At 46.7% G+C, this 13,476-nt stretch overlaps 1 protein-coding gene across 3 annotated transcripts in view; it reads right to left on the bottom strand.

Annotated features, from left to right (window-relative positions):
* GDPD5 (glycerophosphodiester phosphodiesterase domain containing 5) overlaps window positions 1-13,476 on the bottom strand; it is a 189,088-nt gene that overhangs the window by 164,919 nt on the left and 10,693 nt on the right. The gene's annotated exons all lie outside the window — the stretch shown is intronic.

The raw sequence follows: 13,476 nt of genomic DNA, 5'->3' as shown, positions 1-13,476 counted from the left end.
CACTTAAGCCTTTCCCAGAATACCTGCAGTACTTTGAGGCACTTTTTCCTCTCATCAAAAGCTCTGCAGAAATTAAATCCTATTAGCACATAACAGTCACTCAATAACTGTAACATTTGAGGTTTTGGGGTTTTTTTTTACTGAAACTGTCTCAAAGACCTTCGCATGCCTTCTCCTTCAAATAGGAGAATTTCAAAGCATCTGAAGCCTCAAAGCATCCTTCTATGCACAGCATTTAGAGCTAATCCCACCAACACAACCCTGCCCTTCACTGCCAACAGCTGTAACAACCCACTATTGGATCTCAGGTCTCTGCCCTGTCCTACCACAGCACCCTAGAGTGCAGCTTCACTATATGTTGGATCATTCCTGGTCCCTCCAAGCACAAGTCAGGGCAAGCTTTAACTGATTATTAAAGAAATCACCTCCCCTTGATGGCTGGACAAGGCAAAGCACTCGTGCGCTCAGAATTGAAGTGATATTAAATGCTGCAAGAATCTCAAAGCACTCTTCTCCACCTGTTTATTTAGGGCTAGAAACATCACATGTTTGCACCTCTTCCCAAAGGAAACAGGACATGTCTGCTTATCATTCACAAGCTCCTTTATCTTTAAGCTTTTTCCTATAAATATCTGTGTTTCAATGCTACAGCAGCAATATCAGGTCAGACACAACTCTTTCCTTAATGATATCTTCTCACAAGTTCCTAGTGACGCTCTGGAAAGGAGCTTTCCACCAAGCAAAGGAGGGGACATTGGAAGGGACCAGCTGAGGGTGTTTACCTAGGCTGTCCTGGCAACATCAAGGGGAGAGATGTGTCTGAAGCACAGTGCTGGGGAGACCCTTAAGATGTCACCCAACTTGATTCCCACCTCTACATAAGGGATTAATTAGTCAGTCATGCATGAGGCTTGTCCAGGTGGTTCTCAAGTGGAGTGTTCAGTCCCCACAGCCATGCCCCAGCACACCACTACCCATGAGAAGATGTCCTGCTACTAAACTTACTCCATCTTATTTCCAAATGAAGATAATAATTGCAGACAAGACCACCAATCATATCTTGGGCTGCATCAAAAGGAACATGAGCAGCAGGTGGAGGGAGGGGATTCTGCCCCTCTGCTCTGCTCTGGTGAGACCCCCCTGCAGTGCTGGTCCAGCTCTGGGTCCTCAGCACAGGACACACATGGACCTGCTGGAGAGGGGCCAGAGGAGCCACAGGAATGGTGCGAGGCTGGAACAGCTCTGCTGGGGGACAGGCTGAGAGAGTTGGGGAGTTCAGCTGGAGAACAGAAGCTCCAGGGAGACCTTAGTGCACCCTTTACAGACTTAAAAGGGGCCGATCAGAAAGATGGGGACAGACTTTTGAGCAGGGCCTGTTGTGATAGGACAAGGGATGATGGTTTTAAACTAAAGGAGGGAGATTCAGGCCAGATATGAGGAGGAAACTGTTGGCCCTGAGGGTGGTGAGAGCCTGTCCCAGGTTGGCCAGAGAGGTGGTGGATGAACCATCCCTGGAGACATCCCAGGCCAGGCTGGACGGGGCTCTGAGCAACCTGAGCTGGTGAAGATGTCCCTGCTCATGGCAGGGGTGGCACTGGGGGAGCTGGGAAGGTTCCTTCCAGCCCACCCTATTCTATGAATCTACGATTTCAGGCCAAAATTGGAACTGCAAAAGCCTGCTAGAAAAAGAAGATATTTAGTTTTGGTCTTGTTCCTTCATCCAGCTATCAGCCATTTTACCACCTTCTCCCAGATCCTAGATAATTTCCCATTTTGCCCCATATCTTACCAGAGCAAATAACAGCATGGCAGCCGGGCAGGGTTGGGGACCAAGAGGGCTGCTTGCATGTGCACTTCGCTTAATTTCACTTACTTTCTCTTAAATCAGGGACATCCATCCAGCTGCCCATGGTGTTTCACACACCTCAGAACATGAAGATGAAGGTGCTCTAGCACCTCTGGGTTTGATCCTCTGCAATCAAGGCAGCAACAAAATCACTTCCCTTTGAATAAATAGAAATTGTCAGCTCACATTTGGCTTGACATTAAGTTGATTTTTAAAGTCATGGGGTTCACAGCCATGAGATCTCCCTCCTCCACCCCCAGTTACCAAGTTTTATTTATAAGCTGTTCCTGCACTGCACACGCACCCAAAACACAGGAGCAACAGGGAAGCTCTTCTCCAAAATCCACCTCTCCAAGTTACAGAAGAGTTTTGAGACGAGGGTGACTTCTAGAAGAAGGATTTAAGAATCCTGTCATAGCAACTAGCTGCCCATACACACACCCCCAGGTCTCAGGTAGGAGAGGCTCACCAACAAAGCTGAAAAAGTAAAGTCAAACTCCTAAAATTCTCTCCACCTTTTTTAACCCGCAGCTTTTCATTGGCATCTCCCACAGAGCCAGAGATGGTTTCTAGGGAACGCTTTCAACCCAGGTGTTAAGGGAAGAAGCATTCAATTCAACCCAGACATCAGCTTTCCAAAGCCATTTTTTCCTCTGAAAGCTCAGAGGATAAAAACAAGAAACCTCGTTAAGCATAATAGGAGGTCTTGCAATAACTTCAGGAGGTCAAAGTATTTTAAAAGGCAGATATTTTCTCTCCATTACCTGAAACATCTTTCTAGACCTCATTAAGCACATAACAAATTTACTTTTGTCAATGGAAGTACAGATGCCATCTGATCTGAAGATGAGGATCACATTTCCTTCCTCTAAAGCAAAAGGCAAATATTAGCAAGAACTACTGGGCTTAAACTTTATTATCGCTTAGGAGAAGTCCAAACTTGCTCAGGCAAGAGAAAGGCTTCATAAGGTAGTTGCAATGTATTAAGAGGCATTCAATAGACAGCCATGTTCTAGCAACATTTAAGTCTTGCCTTTATTCCATCCTCTCCAAGACTTTAGACGCAGCCAATAAGTCACGCAGACTGTAAGGAGCTGAGCAGTGCTCATCCCTGGGATTACAGGTAAGGACACGCAGGAGCATCCATGTGTAGAACTGTAAGAAAATTATATTGCGATACTGCTACTTGACTAGATGTCTTCTGCAAGGCTCTCCAGCCCACAGCTTCTACAAGTTCTTCAGATATTTGCTGCTCACTCAAAAGCGAACAGGATCCTCTTTGAAAAGGGGTGCCAAGCAGAGGTACGCCCAGCTTAGGGAGCAGATTCATCCGCAACTGCAATTAATCCCATCACCAGCTGGGCAAAACTAGTTGATAGATAAAATAAAGACTTTGACAGGCTCCAGGTAGGCCTGTTTTGACACCGTAGTTTTTCCAGTGTCTAAGTCACCCCAAAGGCTGCGGGCCAGTGGCCTTGTGGCCAAGAAGGCAAATGGTAACTGGGCTGCATTAGGAAAAGTGTAGCCAGCAGGTCAGGGAGGTTGCTCCTCCCCATCTGCAGAACTGGGTCCAGTTCTGGGCTCCCCAGTTTAAGAAGGACGAGGAATTACTGGAGGAAGTCCAGTGGAAGGACACAAAGATGCTGAGGGGTCTGAAGCATCTTTGTGATGAGGAGACTGAGAGAGCTGGGGCTGTTGAGCTGGAGAAGAGAAGCTGAGAGGGATGTGATCAATGGGATTGATATCTCAGGGTGGGTGTCAGAGGATGGACCAGACTCTGAGTGGTGCCCAGCGCCAGGGTGAGGGGCAACGGGCACAGACTGAAACACAGGAGGCTCCATGTGAACATGAGCGGAAACTTCTTTGCTGGGAGGTGCCAGAGCCTGGCCCAGGCTGCCCAGAGCGGGTGTGGAGTCTCCTTCTCTGAGACATTCAAACCACCTGGGATCCTGTGTGATCTGCTCTGTGACCCTGCGTGAGCAGGTGGGTTGGACTGGATGATCTCCAAACCCTGAGCAGCCTTGTCCAGGCTCTGGCACCTCACAGCAAAGAAGTTTCTTCTCATATTCAGAGATGATGGTGCTCCATAAAGCCCAGTGCTGACCCTTCTGCAAAATCAACTTTCATGCATCAAGCACAGAGAAGGAGGGGAAAGTGGTACCCAGTGGTTGAGCAGTAGTGACTGACCAAGCACCCTCACACCTCCTGGTCCAAAACACCTGATGGTGAACAGAACACCCAAACCAAAATACAAATAAACCACATGAAATCCATTCCACTTCCATGCTCATTCCTAAATATACAACTCTCCACGTGTCATGTATGAATAGTGAGTGACGGGGAAGAGGAGACCTCTCAAGGCTCGTATCCCTTAAATCCTCACTGTGACAACCATTCTCCAAGAAAAGCCTTCCGCTATAGGATCTGTCACCATGTTGCAGTTCAAGAAGATGCTTTCTAATGCCCTGCTTTGCACCTCCCTGAGTGGGGACCTATACAAAATATGACAAGTGCAGCATCCTCCTGGTGGCCAAGCTTAAATTGTGGACATAATCAGCATACATGCCAGGCACAGCTCTCCTCCGAGCTCAATTCCTGCTCGTCAGCACCCAGGCTGTGGCAACGTTGTATCTTTCCACTTCCCTGCAGTAAAACTGAGTTATTCTAGGCTCATAATTGACACAAAGTCAGACTCCATCTGTTTCCACCAAGGTAGAGATTCCTCTGAGGTCGCTGTGCTAAGTGCCTGTGAATTTGCTGCTCTGCCTCCCAGCATGGGGAGCAGGGAGCTGTGTGATGCCAAAATTAGTGCCCAGATTTGCTCAGGGTTTATTCTGGGCTGGGTACAAGGCAATATATTTGTGGTACTTCAGTTCTCAGACCAATGCAGCAATTCCAACGCTGTGCACAGCATCAGTAAGCGGTAGTGTCTGCCAATGAAGTAAAGAGGAAAACGCAATTATCCCAGGAAAAACTCAAGAGAGATCTCTTTCTGAGGCTAAAACGAAGATTCATAAGTTACAGAGCCAGTCAAGTGTCCCATCTCTATGTAATTCAGTTCATTGTTTGTCTTAATTTTTCTTAAATACCATTTAATATATACTATTTAAAACCACTTAATATATACTATTTAAAACCTACACTTGTGCTACAGTGCACAACCAATATCCAGGATGGGAAAACAAAAGCCACAGCAACATTGATCCTTGTACCCAACAAGAAATGGGATTAAAGGGACTCAAGAACTGTTCTGCATTCTCCAAAGCATAGAGGATGCACACAAGTATTAATCAGCTGGAGGAACAGAGAAAAGCAAACAGCAAGAAAGCAGGTGTGCAGGCAGGAAATAAGAAGTGTGATTTTCTTCAACGGTATAATTATGAGTGATCAAGCTATTGGGTGACAAATCCATTTGCGCTGTATAAATAGAAGCAGTCAAGCCAAGTTACACCCGTTGCCAAAACCAGCACCAGGAGGCCAGTGACTTACTGCAGAGTCGTTGCACTTAGTGACAGGTTGGATGCAATTTGATGTTGTCACCATTACAGCCAGCGGGCAGGAACGGGGATAGCGAGACCAGCAGGTTCACCAGCATCTTCCTCAACCCCGTGTGGCCAGGGAGATGCTTTGTGGGAAGTTTTGTTGCACATTCAGTTATTTCAAGACAGAGGAATCGCTGAAATCTTGACAGAGGAAGAAATTTTTTTACAATGAGGGTGATAAAATACTGTCCCAGGTTGGCCAGAGAGGTGGTGGATGAACCATCCCTGGAGACATCCCAGGCCAGGCTGGATGGGGCTCTGAGCAACCTGAGCTGGTGAAGATGTCCCTGCTCATGAGGGAGCTTTGAAGGTCCCTTCCCACCCAAACTATTCTACAATCTATAAGTTTCTAACCATGTTTTCACCCCTCCCATAAATTGGTTTTGACCAGTGAGCAATACAGCATCATACCCCAGGGTACAGTCCTGGATGGATAAATGTCTCTGTGAGGTTTGGTTCCCTCTTACATAGCAAGATATTCCTTCCCCAGTGCATTGTGTGCATGATGGGCAAACTGCATTTCCCAGAAGTACAACAGATAGGAGGATAGTCCGTCAATGGGTAAATTATGGCATTAAACAGCAACATCTTAAAAAAATGAGGGAAATAACTGTTGTGTGTCTGCATCCACACAGCCAGTGGTTTGCACAGAAAAGGATTTTATGAGGAATCTTGCAAGGATGAGAATCTGCTGACAGCAAGACCAGAAATGTCACAACCTGCACACCTGAGCCATGTACCAATCTGGTTGCAGCCTCCACGCTGGGCCTAATTGGACCCACATGTCCCCGGCCAGATGCTTCACCCTCGGATCTAACAGCAAGTCTTTCCAGAGAGCAGCTTGTCTTGCTCTCCCCTCCACATGTAAAGGCCACTGAGCTTCACAGGCGTATTTCGCAAGAGAGGCTGGAAGTTACTTTGCAGTTACTCAAAGGTATGAACACATACCTAAGTATAGGTACCAAAAGCACTCACTCAGCAGGGGCAAGAAGCATCAAAGCATCCTGCCTTACACTGCAAGGGGTGATGAATCAAAGTTAAGGTCAGGATCTTGCCATACCAGCAATGCCAGGTCCTATTTTGTCAAAAAAAAAAACACCAAACCAAACCACACAGCACACACACCAAAAAAACCCAACAAACCACAAGTCTGAGTAACATGCAAAGTTCCCCTTGTCTCATCATAGCAGACAAAACCCACTCCTGTCCAACTTGCCAGCAAATAAACCCACGTCACAAGGAAGCCCTTTGCAAGATGATCTCTCAGAGTAGATTTAGTTTCTTCTCTCTTTTTGCTCCAGATGGACCAACTACTTTAGGAACTCCATAAATACTCCCTTGGCAGCCTCCCACCTCCACCTCCCCATTAGCTCCACGTTGTATTTCACTACAATGTGTATTGTCCTGCTTATGCTACACCATGTGGAGACTCACCAGCTCAGCATTGGTCAGAGCAACCTCAGACTCGTATTAAATCAGTTTTCATTTTATTCTGTGTTTTACTGTGTAACAGCTCACGAGCTGTCCTAAAAAGACCCACGCTTAGTCTGAAAACCACCCTTTCGCCCACAATATTTGGTGAAACTGAGTCGTGCTGTTGGAAGCAACCCGCGCGTTGTTCACGCCTCTGGCAGAAAGGTTATTTCATGTGAATAAGCACCATGAGACGATTTCACATTGCAGACCTGTGCTCATCAGCTCCAGCGACATCCCCCATTCATTGCCACCCCCACATGGGAAAGTTGCATTGCCACATTGAACACGAGGAGCCAACACATTCCCTGCTGCCTCCCTCCCAAATTATTCACAGACCAACCCACGGAGTCTCTCCAAACCAGGCTGGTGGGGGTGCAGCAGAGACAGGTTCAGCTGTCAGACACTTCTGCACCACGTGCAAACATCTCTTGGTGAAACAGGGCTAAAGATAACTCACAAGCCTGTAATCGGACCCATAAAACTGGGATTTTACTCCCACCGCAGCTGATCCGTGGTTATTGGGATAGATGCCTTCCTCTTCACAGCTAAATCATTACAAGCTGCTTTTGCCTGGATTTGAAATGGCCTTGAGTTGCACCAGGGAAGATTCAGATTAGATATTAGGAAAAAATTCTTCATGGAAAGGGTTGTAAAACATTGGAACAGGCTGCCCAGGGAAGTGATGGAGTCACCAGCCCTGGAGGGGTTTAAAAGATGTGTAGATGAGGCTCTTAGGGACACTGGGTTAGTGCTAGAGTTAGGTTGTGCTTGGACTCAATTTTAACAGTCTCTTCCAACTAAAATGATTCTACGAAGACCTCCATTATATTCTCAGTACAACCCCAGGGTACCAAAAAGTATTCAGCCACTGGGACAAAAAGCAGAAATGCTCACGTAATGGTTTCGAGCTGCCAAACACATCACAGTGAGTGCCCCACAAGGTGATGAAGTGGTCCCTGTGTCACTGCCACAGCAGCAGGAAGGTTTTCCCCATTACCACCTTCACACCTCACTGGTTCCAAAGATGCTCCATGAACAAAACCCGCTGGCATGCTCAGGATAAAGTGAGCAGAGCCCTTTGCCAAGTGTCAATAGATCCCAGCTATTTTTGGTAGGTTGTGTCAAAAGCTGAAAGTATTTATGGTATCTAGTTACCATCCATCACTGGTAAAAAGAATATATACATATATATAGATAGATAGATAGATATAGATAGATAGATATATTTGTATACATAACAAAAGTTAATCCCACATACTCCATTTCTTCCAGTGGACCTGTATCATGTGAAACAGTGACACTAAACTGATGTTCTTATTGTATCACAGCAAAAATTGTGTACTAAAATGTTGGAGCCGGGCAAACACTCCTACACATCATTTTCCAGATCATCTCCCACATCTCAGCCTTTGCCACCCCCAAAAAATCCCACCCCTTAAGCATGTCTCACCACCTTCATACAGCCTACCCATTCCAGCTCAAAGACAAACTCCATCAAGTCATCTCCATCCCCATAGAAGCCACCCAGCTCCTTCTGCAGGGTAGATCAACCACCACCCTGAAGTTCTTCATGGCAGCTCTTGGAGAATGTTTTTAGCCTGAGCAAGCTGATCTGGGTGAAAAGGTCCCTGCTCATGGCAAGGGTTGGACTGGATGAGCATGGAAGGTCCATTCCAACCCAAACTTTCCTATGATTCTACAAAAGACAACCAGCAGAATGCACACACAAAGCATTTGGGGACAGGGACTGCAGGACAAGGGTTTGAATCCCAAGTTCATGTCAGTCTCAGTGGTAGAGATACTCAGGTTGATTTGGTTTAAGCATCTCACCACCTGACAGAGAGAAAATGGGATGCCACCACAGCAACAAAAAACCCACAACCAACAGAAAACCACACACCAAAAAAGGTTTCTTAAATGTAAGCACCTTCTGCCTGAAATGGAGTATGACACTGATACAGGGAATTGACAATTAACTAATTAACACTTAAAGAACTAAACACTTGACACTTAAAGAACTAACCCTAGCCTACATCACTGAAGACACAGAGAGCTAACCCTTTAACCCACATCACTATTGCCCAGCCTTGCTTAGCTCTGTGTAACTTAATGTACGAGAAACAGGACTTCACTGACGCCTTGCAAATATAATAATGCTTGGGTGCATCCTTGGGTGAACTAGATAACAGAAACTTGGGCACAGGCCAGGAGATACGCCAGTTTTAACCAGCTCATCAGTCTGAGACCTAACCAGTTCATCACACTGGACCAAAGGTGACTGTGTACAGAGAAAGAGGACCTGGGTTCACGATCACTGAGCAGCTGCAACCAGGAGGAGCCAGAGGTGGAGACTATGGAAATGGTCTCCCGGAACTCTAATAAGAACCGTCTTCTCAGGGACAGGTTATGAATATGTATAGGTGTTCCTAAAACTTCCATGAATATGTAACACTTTACTGTAACCAAGCTCACAACTACTGTAAAATACAGACATTTTGGGTGAATAGTTTTCCCTGTGTGTCCAACATCATAACTCCATACCTTCCTTACAACCTCAAGGGTTGTAAGGTCAGTTCCACGCGTCAACAGGACACAACCAAACAACTCCAGGAACAAAACATATCAGCTTATCAGACCTCAGGCACCCAAAAGCTCCAGTTTGGCCATGGCACACAGGTCTTCACTAAGCCTATGCCACCTTGATACCAAGATCTTCCAGCATTTGACAGTTCTTCTACAAAAGCAAGAGAAGTGGTAAACCCTACTTTGCCCATTGTTTACAACATTAAAAAAAAAAGTTAACATCAAACTCTGTAGCTGGTTTCAACTCTATAACAAGGAAATGGTTGAAATGTAGACTTCATGTTTCATGGCAAGGAGAGGATTTATTACTACTGGGGACACAGAGTCACAGAATCATCAGAATGTCAGGGGTTGAAGGGACCTGGAAAGCTCATCCAGTGCAATCCCCCCATGGAGCAGGAACACCCAGATGAGGTTACACAGGAAGGTGCCCAGGCGGGTTGGAATGTCTGCACAGAAGGAGACTCCACAACCTCCCTGGGCAGCCTGGGCCAGGCTCTGCCACCCTCACCAGGAACAAGTTTCTTCTCATATTTAGGTGGAACCTCTTGTGTTCCAGTTTGTACTCATTACCCCTTGTCCTATCACTGGTTGTCACCGAGAAGAGCCTGGCTCCATCCTCCTGACACTCACCCTTTAGATATCTGTAACCATGAATGAGTCACCCCTCAGTGTCCTCTTGTCCAGCTCCAGAGCCCCAGCTCCCTCAGCCTTTCCTCACACGGGAGATGCTCCACTCCCTTCAGCATCTTGGTGGCTGCGCTGGACTCTCTCCAGCAGTTCCCTGTCCTGCTGGAACTGAGGGACCACAGCTGGACACAATATTCCAGGTGTGGTCTCCCCAGGGCAGAGCAGAGGGGCAGGAGAACCTCTCTGACCTACTGACCACCCCCTTCTAACCCACAAGGGCCCAGTGCTGGCTCATGGTCATCCTGCTGTCCCCAGGACCCCCAGGTCCCTTTCCCCTACACTGCTCTCCAACAGGTCGTTCCCCAACTTATACTGGAACCTGGGGTTGTTCCTGCCCAGATACAAGACTCTACACTTGCCCTTGTTCTAGTTCACTAAATTTCTCCCCGCCCAACTCTCCAGCCTGTCCAGGTCTCTGATGGCAGCACAGCCTCTGGTGTGTCAGCCACTCCTCCCAGCTTGGTGTCACCAGCAAAACTTGCTTACAGTCACTCTATTTCCCTCATCCAAGAGATAGCTGCTCCCTTCCCAAATTCCCAAGTCTCCCACCTGGCAGTGAGCCCTGCGGGGGAATCCAGACACCTCAGCACTCCCTATATATCCACTCAAAGAACCACAGCACAATTTATTCGAAAGCCATTTGCAGCTCTGTTTATGTGTTTAATACCGACTACATTGCTTCAGCCCAATGCTCTTTCTCGACAGCTCTGCCATTTAGCAAGCATTAAACCTGATGGTGCGTGAGACATAACAGGGTTATATTCACACCCCTGGCCAAGAGCTGGCTCAGCAGAGCTGACAGCCACAAGTGTTTTAGGCAATATTTATGTCATACCTTCCCAAAAGCAAAAAAGGCACCTTTCAGAATCAAACATATGGGATCCATCATCAAAAATGGTCAGTTTAGGAGCAGAAGATCTCCAAAGCATCAGGCAACACTGAAACACAGCAATACTTTTTAGGGCACCCAGCAAAGGGCTGAGCTGAGATGTGTAGAAGAAGGCAGCAAAGTCCAGCTTCTTGACCAAACATTGGGACAATCCCATGAACCAGCAACACCCAGACAAGTTTTCCTCTCCCACAAATCCCCCTTTTGGGACTCCACAAGCCTTCGTAAGCAATTATCTTCTTGAGTCTAACAAAACACCACCACAGGAACAAATAAAGCAGGCTGAGGTCCAGATCTGATGCCAGAGACTGAACAGTTAAAGGGGAGATGATACGTGCATAATATGATTTAAGCTGAGCTTACTGCCTCCTCCTACTGTCACTTATTTTTTCATCCTCCTAGATCTTACCCCAGGCTCCACCACGGTTGTATTTCACTTCCAACTTGAAGCAGAAAACCTCTTCTAAGATGTATAAAGGGGCTCAGAGATCCAGTCAGCAGCAAGCCAGGTAAAAAGAGGACTTGAAGTCACTGCAGCCACCTTCCCTTGATCCGAAAGGCTGGTTTGTGTTGTCTGACTGCGGTATTTAAACAAGAGGAATTTCACAGGAGGCACTGCCTGAAGCACAAGGTGTTTGAGCTATAATAAGTACCAATAGATGCCCTTTCTCCCCAGCTTTCCAACATTTTGAGTCAATTCAGATATAATGGTCAGCATATCAATTCTGGCAGAAATCACATGGCTTTGCTATGTGAGGTGCTGGAATTGGATAGCCCCGGGAACTCACATTTCCACTTATTTTAACTTTGGCTTTTTGGACTAGGCTGCTATGACAAAGCCAAGTTGGAAACATCGGATGCTGTGTTAAATCCCATTAGCTGATTACACAGCTGAGCAGCAGCTTTTGCTGAAAACGTGACCCCGACTACCCGATTCGGGAGCCAGACGGTCACGCTGACCTTGTGTGGAACAGCACGTAACAGCAACAAGCTTTCTTTTTCCCCACTTTTCTCAAAAGCCATCTCAGACTATCTGCAGCATGGCCAGGGCTGGTGTTCCTCAAACTAAGCCTGGCTCAGCCAGGCAAAACCCTAGAGCATGGCTTTGCAGAGCACAGGCTTATACAGCAAGTATCACTCTTGCCAAGTCCCACCTCTGTCCCCATCCTCCATCTCCTACCACACCACTATTTGGTTCAAACCAACCTTCTTCATGCCCCTCTGGAGAACACATCAGTTCAATAGAAAGGGTAAAGTTGTTCTAAAAGTGAGATTAAAAAGCCTTCAAGAGCAGGACAGCCTAACACGCACAGCAACAACCAGGACTGATTTGTCCCATGTTCACAGCAAAAGGGACATGCACTCAAGAGGACAGCAATCTAGGAGGACCTTCCTGCCATGGCCAACAGCAGATGAACTTCAGGTTTGATTCTTTCCTGTGACTTTCTGTACATTTGTGGCATTGTTGGCAGCAGTCGTGAAAAAAACAAAACAAAACAACAGGGAAACAAACAAGGGAAGTACCTTCTTCCCACCATGGCTCCACTTCCTAGTAGGAGTAGCTAAAGAAACAGGTTCCCTTTCCAGGTCGTTGACTTATTCTTGGCTGCCTGGTTTCAACCTCCATGCTCCATCCTTCCTGGGGAAGGGGCTTTTGCAGAGGCTAGAGAGAAATATTTTCATTTTCTCATGCCAGAAGGGAAAAGGAAATTTCTAAGCAGTTGTTGTGATCACATCATTTTCCTGTAAAGCAGGTATCACCATGAATCCTTCTTGAGGACTTTAGCACAAGAAAATAAAGTATTGTTGTTTTAAGAGAGATCACAGAATCATTTTGGCTGAAAAAGACCATCAAGATCATCCAGTCCAACATTTAACCTGACACTGGCACTAAACCAAGTCCCTAAGAACCTCATCTTTTAAACCCCTCCAAGGATCGTGACTCCACCACTGCCCTGGGAAGCCTGTTCCAATGCCCAGCAGCCCTTTATAATAAGAAATTTTTCCTAATATCCAATCTAAAGATATGGCCACCTACCCATCAGAGAAAGCTCCAAGCTGCAGATGCCAAGAGGATGGAGATGTCTGTACAAGCATGGAGTCAGCTGCCCAGATTTGAGGAGGACAAGACATGCCCACACTCGCACTGCAGCAGCCTCCCCACTCACCTCGATGCATCCAGGCAACACATGGGAGCTCCTGGGAATTACACATGTCCAAGGTGGGAGCCAAGTGATTCCTGGTCCAGGTCTACACCACCCTACCCTTTATCAGCTTCAACCCATGTTTTTGCCATCCTTGTAGAACTCAGTGCCTTGGAAGACCATCAAGCCAACTGTCCTCCCTAGTCAATAGCTGCACAAAAGCACCAGGAGCTCTTTCTCCAAGCAAAGAGCAGCCTGGCAAGATGCAAGAAGGTGGATCCCTCAATTTAATTTAGTCCACACTGA

The sequence above is a fragment of the Columba livia genome, chromosome 1, assembly GCF_036013475.1.
Source record: "Columba livia isolate bColLiv1 breed racing homer chromosome 1, bColLiv1.pat.W.v2, whole genome shotgun sequence".
NCBI classification, from domain to species: Eukaryota; Metazoa; Chordata; class Aves; order Columbiformes; family Columbidae; genus Columba; species Columba livia.
The sequence above is the reverse complement of the archived record's forward strand: the minus strand, read 5'-3'. Positions and strand labels throughout refer to the sequence as shown.